Consider the following 9652-nt stretch of genomic DNA (forward strand, 5'->3'; position numbering starts at 1 on the left):
ACCGGTTATCAATACTATGCTAGACTCTTCCTCATTACTACCCCTAGTTTATGAAAGACGGTGCATGTCCTGGAAAAAAGTAACCTAAAATGTTAGTCTCTCCCTTTGTTCTGAGTATGAGTGTACTCACTTAAAATGTTCTTGAGCTCCCTCAGACTTTACGGAATGATGCACCAAAGCAAAATCTACATTTACTAAAGACAAGATGGAGCAGAAGTGCTGAAGGAAGGGTTTATAAAGCCCGAAAGAAGGAAGAGGATTTCTCAGTGTGTTGAAGATTACAGGTAAGTAATCTAAGCATTACTAGCTTGCTCATCATACTCATCTCAGTTCTTTGTGAGAAAATGCCAAGGCCGCGGCAACACTTTGACTGACATTGCTGGTACTATGTGACACAGGCAAAACAATACAGCGCTTCCAAGGATAATGAAACCAATGAACAGACATATATATCACCTAGACGCCATCTACAAAATTGTAAAGCCATGGTCAGTGGAAGGCAAACACCTGCAATTTCATAATATCGAATCAGAGCATGTGGGTTGCTCACTCAGACCACCTTACAACACTGTGTCAAGCTTCCACTGGTCTTGTCAATATTGACCAGTTCAATCCAGAAGCACCATGTCACATCATTGAAAGCTGCTAGCCCTGAAAAGAAGTCACCAAGGGAGTAACATAGTCATGAACCCGAAAGAGAGGATAGTGTCCTCGACCATCCACATGGTATAAAAACTTAGGGGCAGATTTACAACAAAGTAACGCAGCACGGTGCAGCAAGTCATTTTGCTGTGCCGTGCTACGTTAGTTTGGAAAGCACAGAGATGCGACATATTTACAAGAATATGTCGCATCTCTGTGCTTCCCCTGCGCTGGCGCACAAACTGCAGGCATTCACCGGCGCAGGCACCCTTGCACCATGGTGCAAGGATGCCTGCGTCTTGGGGAGATGTTTTTGTGCAGGAAGGGACATCTTCCTGCACAAAAACAATCACAAGAGGCTTTTTCCTCTTTCAATGCGTGCTATAGAATGCAGCACGCATTGAAAGAGGAAAAAACGAGGAGAAATTAAAACATTTCTCCTCGTTGCGCCTGGCTACGCCACCTCTAGGGTGGCGTAGCATTCACACACATCTCCAGATTTACGATTTCTCGTAAATCTGGAGATGTGTCTTGTTCCATGGGTGTTGCGTGGGAACACCCACAGCAACACCCATGGAATGCCCCTTGCCAGTGCTGCGTGTGAAGGGGCCATATTTACGAGAAGAGGAAAAATCTGCCACCAGTACGTCACGAAAAGTGACATAGTGGTGGAGCAGGGGTCTTGTAAATCTGCTCCTTAGAGCACTATATCCTGAATTGCACACAGTGTAAAGGCAAGAACTGTTGATGTGTGCTCTTACTGGGGAAAAATAAGCAAATGGAAGTACGAATAAAAAAACAGAACCACCCAATTCACCAAGAGGGTCTACTGAACACGTGACGACCTGGGTCAATAAGAGTGAAGAAAACATCTTCAGCTGCCCCAAAGAAGTAGAAACAGGACTTTGAAGCACCAATAGCAAATCTTAAAAAGGAATATCCTGTCCAGCAAGGTAATTCAAATCACATATTCTGAACCTTGGAAATGAGCAAAAATATGCCTCAACTGGCTTTCGTGAAATGCCATGGTTGCTGTGAGTAGAGAACATACTTCTGAGACTGTCAGACAAAGAGGTATAAAAATCGAACGTAAAAGTGGTTATGGTCCTAAATTGACTGAACCCGTCATGGACTACTGGAGGACAGACGAGCAAAAAAACTGAATGGCTATACCATTGGATGGGAATTGCCATTTTCTTGTACAGGTTGTTCAACTAATCCATCTCAACTACAAAATCCACAAACTGAATGATATCAGAGAAGAAAACGAAGAATTGAACACTGGTGGAGGGAACATCTACACACATTCTTTTAAGTGGTGAAAGATCAAGACATACGAATCAACCACAAGTTAAACAGTGTCTTGACCCTCAAACCACTGTCGTGACCCGAGAGGTAAAGGGAGCAAGGTAGGACAAAGATAAAGCTCTGTAGTGACTTTTGTTATGTCAACAGTTCTGCATCCCTGAAATACAATCCAACTGGGGTGCACTATCTGACATGGCTAATCGGAACCACTCCCACCGAAACACTGCATCAAGCTAATGCAGACTGTTGATATTTGTTGCCATCAAGGGTGGAAGATTCTTCCTTGTAAAAAGACATGGCACTAGGTCAGGCAACTAAACTAAACTAAATGTGTGGTATCAGAGAGGACACAGAAGCCTTGGTCACTCCACAACCTGGGCATAGCGTCACTGGAAGACCTTGCAACTTGGACCCTCATTAAGGTTAATTCAAATTCTATCTGCAACATCTGTGTTGGACTTGGCCCTTTTTGCAGGGTCATCCCTGAACTTTTTGCCTTCCTTCTGTATTTTGTCTGACCTGCTTTTGTTGGTTTTATGACTCGGGGCACTTTACCACTGCTGATCAGTGCTAAAGTGCATATGCTCTCCCTATTGTAAATTGATGTATGGATTAGTGATTCCATAATTAGCTTATTTGATTTACTGTCAGACCCTAGTATAATGTACTGCGGGTGCCCAGGGCTGGTAAATCAAATGCTGCTGGTGGGCCTGCAACACTAGTTGTGCCACCCACAGAAGCAGCCTGTAAAAGCGTGTCTCAGGTCTGCCATTGCAGAGCCTGTGTGCAGTCTGGTACTGCCATGTCGACTGGGCAAGTGCACCCACTTGCCAGTCCCTAAACCTTCCCTTTTCTGCATATTAGTCACCCCTATGGTAGGCCCAAGGGCAGGGTGCATTGTAGGTAAAAGGTAGGACATGCCCCAGTGTGTGTGGCATGACCTAATAGTGAATTACAGCCATTTTCGTTTTTCACTAATGCAAGGCTACCTGTTCCCCATAGGTTAGAACTAGTTTGGACTAGGTACAGCCTCTCTCTGCCTTCAGAGAACAAAGAGAATAGTAGTATAAATATTGGGGCCCAGGACTTGAAATCACTTTTGGGAAACAAGAATAACCTTTGCTGAGGAGAGGAACCAGAGAAATTGAGGAGGAGACTATCCCTAAGTTGAGTGCTGTTTGGGGGATTGGCCAGCAGTGGTTGCCTGACTGCCAAAGAAAGGAGAAAGGACTTTGTGCTTCTTTCAAAACAACTTGTAAAGGATCTCCAAGGGATTGAGATAGAGCTTGCCTCCTGTTGAAGACTCAGGTACAACAGACTTCACCAACCAGCTCCCCTTCCTTCCCTTGCTGTGAATTGAAGTGCCTGATGTTGAGCGGGGCCTTCTAAGAGACTGCGTGGCGCTGGGAGCTGGAACGCGTATTGAGACGAAGAAGTGTGTCGCCGCCGCAGCCGTTGTCGTTGCATCACCGGAGAAGAGTGTCGCCGTCGCAGCAGACGCCATCGCATCACCGGAGAAGCGTGCCGTCGCTGCTGCCATTGCATCACCCGAATCGCCTTGCATTACCGGAGAAGAGTGTTGCCATCACAGCAGACGCCGTCGCATCACCGGGGAAGCGTGTCGCAGGGCCTGTCGTGGCTCGGAGGAATCGTTGAGTCTCCTCACGGCCATTGGGTGTGCACACCTTGTTGTTGCATCAAGAAGAAGACGCCATTTTGTTTCACTGCACCGGATCTTCATCGCATCATGGTGCTGCTGGTCGCATCGCCACGGAAGCGCAGTAAGAAACCAATGCATCAACTCCCCACGCGGAGAAGAACCGGTGCATCCCCAACGCAGCAGTAGGGACCCGACGCATCACCGTTCTTGCGTGTAAGGAACTGACGCATCACCTTCCCTCCAACACTTTCGTTGTATAGCGTTACGCATCCATGGGACAGGGCAGCTTCCACAGTACCGTTCGAGAGAATCAAACTATTCCCAATGTCGATCGTACTTGAGGATGAGGCCAAGGTTAGATCTATAATAACGGAGGAGGGAATCACAGTTATCAATCCAGAGCTTGAAATTCAGGAGCAAAGCATTGAGACAGCCCATGGAATCCTCCATGTTACAATGTGTAGGACCCCAAAGATTAACAGACCTGTGATCTTGACATACCATGATATTGGACTCAATCATAAAACCTGTTTCAATCCATTCTTTAACTTTGAAGACAAGCAGGGAATCACACAACATTTTTCAGTTTGTCACGTGGATGCACCTGGTCAACAAGAGGGCGCGCTATCTTCCCCAGCTGCATACGTGTATCCTTCTATGGATCAGCTTGTAGAGATTCTGCCAGGAATTGTTTAACAACTTGGTCTAAAGAGTATTATTGGAATGGGAATTGGAGCAGGCGCCTTTGTCCTAACCAATTTGCTCTCAATCACCTGTTGGTGGTGGAAGGACTTGTTCTTTTTAACATCAACCCATGCGCTGGGGGTTGGATGGACTGGGCAGCAGTCAAAATTTCTGGATGGACTCATGCACTTCCGGAAATAGTTATATCACATTCATTTTCAAAGGAGGAAATTCACAACAACCACGATTTGATCCTGACTTATCGCTAACATATTTTGAATGACATAAACAGGGACAATCTTCAACTTTTTGTCAAGTCATATAACAGACAAAGAAATCTAAAAATTGAGCACTGATTTCCTGGAGGACCTTGTAACACTATGAAGTGCCCATCATTGCTTGTTATTGGTTAAAATTCCCCCGCTGTTGATGCTGTGGTTGACTGCAACTCAAAACTGGGACCTAGAAAGACCACACTCTTAAAGATGTCGTATTGTGGTGGATTCCCACAAGTTGTTCAGCCAGCAAAACTTGCAGAAGCATTTAAATACTTTGTTCAAGGCACTAGCTACATGCCTTTAGCTAGTATGACCCAGCTTATGAGATCCCGCGGAGCTTCTGGGTCTGCTGTAACCTCAATGGAAGGCAATAGAAGTCGATCCCATACCCGGGAGGTATGGGACGCCGTTCTCACACCAGCTAAGGCAACCAACGCAGAACCCATACTTCTGATGGCAACAGAAGTCGTGCAAACTCAAATCTCACTTCCAACTCTGGTAGCAATGCTATACCCATTGAAGCCTCTTGCTAAGCCAGTCTTCAGTGTACTAATAGTTCAGCTCTACTGCTTAATGACTGACCACTATGCCATGCATCTCGGATTTGTTGTCTGTTTCACGAAGATCTTGCTTTGCCAGAAGTTTGCAGGGACCAAATATAATAATTGTTTGGCTACCTAGTCAGTTCACTCTCATAAGTAGTCGTGAATACCTGTAGTTTGCCACTCAATAACTAATGCTAAATTAAAACATTTGCCAAAATGTTGTATCAATGATATGGAAACAAATTTTACAAGACCAATTCACTTGTCTTCCTGTTTAAAGTTAGTCACCTGCTGCCATAATCTTCTTGTCTCTGAGAAGCAATACATGACGGTTACGTATTTAAGTTGTGGAAAACCTAAACCTTGAGTTCCAAACTCCCGTGTACATAATTAATTGCACATACTACACTGTTAAAAAAGTTGCTCCTTTTCTAATTAAATAGTATACCTATTTTCTATACTGAATATATATATATTTGTATATTATAACATTGATAAGGAAACGTTGATTTATTTAGGAAAAATTAAGTCATTGCACACAGTGCCTAACGCAAAACTAAATGCTTTAATGCATTGAATGTTTCATAAATCGACGTTTTTGGATTCAGTTCTTTAAATAATCTGTGTTATTTTTGCCATCACGAATTTAAAATATATAAAAGCACTTTGATCTCCATGGCATCACTATTAATAATTGAACCTATGCATCTGTTTAGTGAATAATTTCTACCACATTAGGGCACATACCATACTGTTCTTTCTAATAAAGTGCGGAAATGTTTATATCCAATAAGATTACGTATTCTGCCGCATTCCATCTCTTGACAGTGTTTTCCTACCCTTATGTAGATTTCCTCGGGAAGAATATGGCAACATCTGCATGAGAAAGTAGGCCCCGAATGAGGAAAAAATCTGTCGGAATAGGTGCGGAAAGTCCAATTCCCAAATTATTTCCCATCACACAGAGGAAAAATGGCAATAATCCAGTATTTCTGCATCCAGCAAATGACTCAGCCATGCGGTGCTGGTAATTGGTTATGTTATGTTTAGGGCTCTTCTATAGCGCACGGCTACCCGAAAGGGCGTCCCGGCGCTTTGGCAAAGAGAGCCACGGCGGAGAACACAACACAGCTGCTCGCGAAGGTCGGGGGAGAAATCATACTGAAAAGAGCCAGGTTTTCAGCTCCCTTCTAAAAGAAAGGAGACTGGTAGACTTTCTTAAGGAAACCGGCAGCTCATTCCAGCAACGCGGGACCAAGTAGCGGAAGGAACACCCTCCGATCCGGGCAAGTTTAATAGGGGGAACCTCGGCTTTAGCCAACAAGGCGGACCGCAGAGTCCTCCTCGGAATATAAAAAGCCAATCGCTTCCCCAGATACTTAGGGCCGATCATATGGAGGGCCTTGAAAGCCAGAGTCAAAACCTTGAAGGTGATTCTTTGAGCAATGGGCAACCAGTGCAGTCTCTTTAGAAGTTCCGAGGCTCTTGCCCTGCGTGGAAGACCAAAAATGGCTCTTGCAGCCGAGTTCTGTACAATCTGCAAGCGGGCCAGCAGATATTTAGGCAGCCCGAGATACAGGGCATTCGCGTAGTCGAGTCGCGAGCCAATTAGAGACTGCACAATGATTTTTTGTGTTGCAAGGACAGCAAAGGGAGAAACTTCCGAAGCATTTTTAAAATGCCGAAGCATTTCCCCGTCAGACCAACAATTTGCGGTCCGAAAGAAAGGCCGTCATCACACTGCACACCAAGGTTTTTAGCTTTCACCGAGGGCACATCAGGAGGAGACATGTCCTGCGGCCACCAGGTCTTCCAGCTAGGATCCGGCGGACATCCGAAGAAGAGCAACTCCGACTTGTCGGAATTGCACTTCAGACTGTTCCGCCGAAACCAGTCAAAGACCGCACCCAGACATTCCCCGATCAGACCACCATCAAAAGCCTCTCCCTTCTTACAAGTAAAAAGGAGCTGGGTGTCATCAGCATAGGATATGATCCGGGCACCAAAAGATTCCGCAACCGCCGCCAGAGGGGCCACGTAGATATTGAAGAGGGTGGGACTCAGGATAGAGCCCTGAGGAACCCCCACCTCCAGCGGCGGCATTTCTGCGGAAAATGGTGGTGCCCAGACCACTTGTCGACGGCCGGTCAGAAAGGATTGAAACCAGTTCTACACCGTCCCACGGAACCCGATCTCCCAGAGTCTAAAAAGGAGACCGATATGGGGAACGGTGTCAAACGCCGCCGACAAGTCCAGCATAACCAAGATCGCCTTCCCTCCCCGATCTAAAGTCTCCCTGATGGCGTCGGTGATCTCGAGCAAAGCTGTCTCCGTGCTGTAATTCGCACGGAAGCCCGACTGGGAATCATGTAAGATGTTATTGCTCTCTATAAAGCTGGAGATTGTGAGCTGTACATGTTTCTCGATAACCTTAGCCAGAGCAGGGAGGAGGGAGATCGGCCTATAGTTAGCATGGACAAGAGGATCCAACGTAGGCTTTTTGAGTAGCGGCAGGATCAGAGCGTGCTTCCAGGCCGACGGAAATTCGCCCAATGTCAAGGAGAGATTAAGCAGCCGGTTAAGCAAGCTGTTAATTGCTGGCGCTATATTTCCTAGGCATTTTGCTGGGCACGGATCCATCGGTGAACCTGACTGGAGCCGGGAGAGGAGATCAAGAGAGGAGGTGGTGGATAACGGAGGAAAGTCCGAAAGGACTGGATTCTTCTCATCCGATGGAAAAGGGAGAGTCACCAGCAAACCTGTGGGTGATCCAGCATCTATACCAGGGAAAGTGTCCTGAATGGACTTGATTTTGTTTATAAAAAAGTCCCCAAGCTGGTTAATCCAAGCTGCGGAGTGCGAGTGGACGGGCGCGCTCGAGGAGGGGGAAACGAACTCCTTTACAATCCGAAAGAGTTCTTTACTCCTATTTTCCGCCTCATCGATTCTGCGCTCCAAATACACTTTTTCACCCTCAGATATATGCTTGTGATAGCTCCTAATCGCATCCCGATATTTAATTTTATCATCCAGATCATACTTACGTCGCCACAATCTCTCGGCTCTCTTGCAATCTTGGCGCATTAGCCCAAGCGCAGGGGTAAACCAGGGGGCCGAAACATGTCTGGCCACAGATTTGACTGGTTTCCCCGGAGCGAGCTCCTCAAATCTAGCTGCCAACCACTTCTGGACAGAGTCTAGATTTTCCTCCAAGTTGCCAGAGAGCGGACATGGATGACGCTGAAGAGCGTCAGACAGCATCTCCGCCGTGACCCTGTAAAACGGCCGCCCCATCCGTTTCACCTCCCTCAATGATCTGGAACCAGAGGGGGCGGAGGAAAGGATGCAGAAGTCAATTAAAAAGTGGTCAGTCCATAGCACAGGACGTGGCAGGGATACTTCAATCGACCTGGTCGAAAAAACCTGATCAATTGTATGACCTTTAAAGTGGGTGGGGCTGGTGATATAAGAGATCATCCCTAAGGGGCCAACCGTCTCCTGCAATTTAATAGTATCGGGGTTCAGTACATCGTTCATATGGACATTCAGATCCCCCAGCAGGAAACAGTGCTCCGATCTGAGGCAAGGCACCGAAAGTGCCGCCTGCAGATCCTCAAAAAAAGAGCCAAAGGGCCCTGGAGCTCTGTAGATAAGGATCCCGGTGCACGTATAACAGGAAGAAAGCCCAAGGGTAAAACCTAAGGCTTCACAGCCAGTGATGTTCTCAACGGCAAAGATTGAACAAGGGACACTCTTATCTACAATCAGGGCTACGCCCCCGCCTCTCCCTCCCACTCTATTCCTCCTAAAAATATTGTAGTTGGAGGGAATAGCCGTCGCCAGATCAGGACCCGAGGACTCTCCGAGCCATGTCTCCGTAAGAAAGAGGCAAGTTGTTTTAATGCCAGATAGCAGACTCCAGATATCATTGGCATGTCTGCTAAGAGATCTGGTATTAAGCAGGGAGCAGTGATGGCGCATAGGAGAGGGTTCCTTGATGGCCTCCCTCGGAGCTGTGACACGCCAGCCACATGCCACGCAGCCCCTCTTAAGGGAGCGGCCGCAAGGCAAAACATGGTGGCAGGCAGGAGACTGACTGCGTAGAGCCAATAGTCCAACGAAGAATAGGAAAACATCTGAACTAATTCCAGGTGCAGAACTACTGATGCAGTGTTCTTGCCAGCAACAGCTGTAATAAGGGAATCGGAGGCAAAAATATGAAACCCATTCCCTGTAGATGACAGTTCCACCAGTCTGAGTTCTGTGCAACATTCAGTTTGTAATGGGCCGAAAGACTGCAAAAGAACAGCACTCAGTGGTGCCACTGAACAGGTGTCTCAGGTCAGATCTATTCCTATTGAGAAACGGCCTGAAACCAGCGCTCATACCTGGACCCAAACAATGACTATACTTTTTACATGCCTGTGAATAAAGAGGACTAAGGAAGCACTGTTAGTTAGGTTGGAGTTCAGGTATCTGTATGCAGCAGAACCCAACGATCTCCAAGAATAAGAAGCATAAGACATTGCACAACC

General features: G+C 46.5%; 1 pseudogene; it reads left to right on the top strand.

The window, feature by feature from the left end:
* Positions 1–3934: 3934 nt before the first annotated feature.
* Positions 3935–5105, top strand: LOC144771907 (protein NDRG1 pseudogene; annotated as a pseudogene).
* Positions 5106–9652: the final 4547 nt, after the last annotated feature.

Source organism: Lissotriton helveticus, chromosome 8, assembly GCF_964261635.1.
Source record: "Lissotriton helveticus chromosome 8, aLisHel1.1, whole genome shotgun sequence".
Taxonomy (NCBI): domain Eukaryota; kingdom Metazoa; phylum Chordata; class Amphibia; order Caudata; family Salamandridae; genus Lissotriton; species Lissotriton helveticus.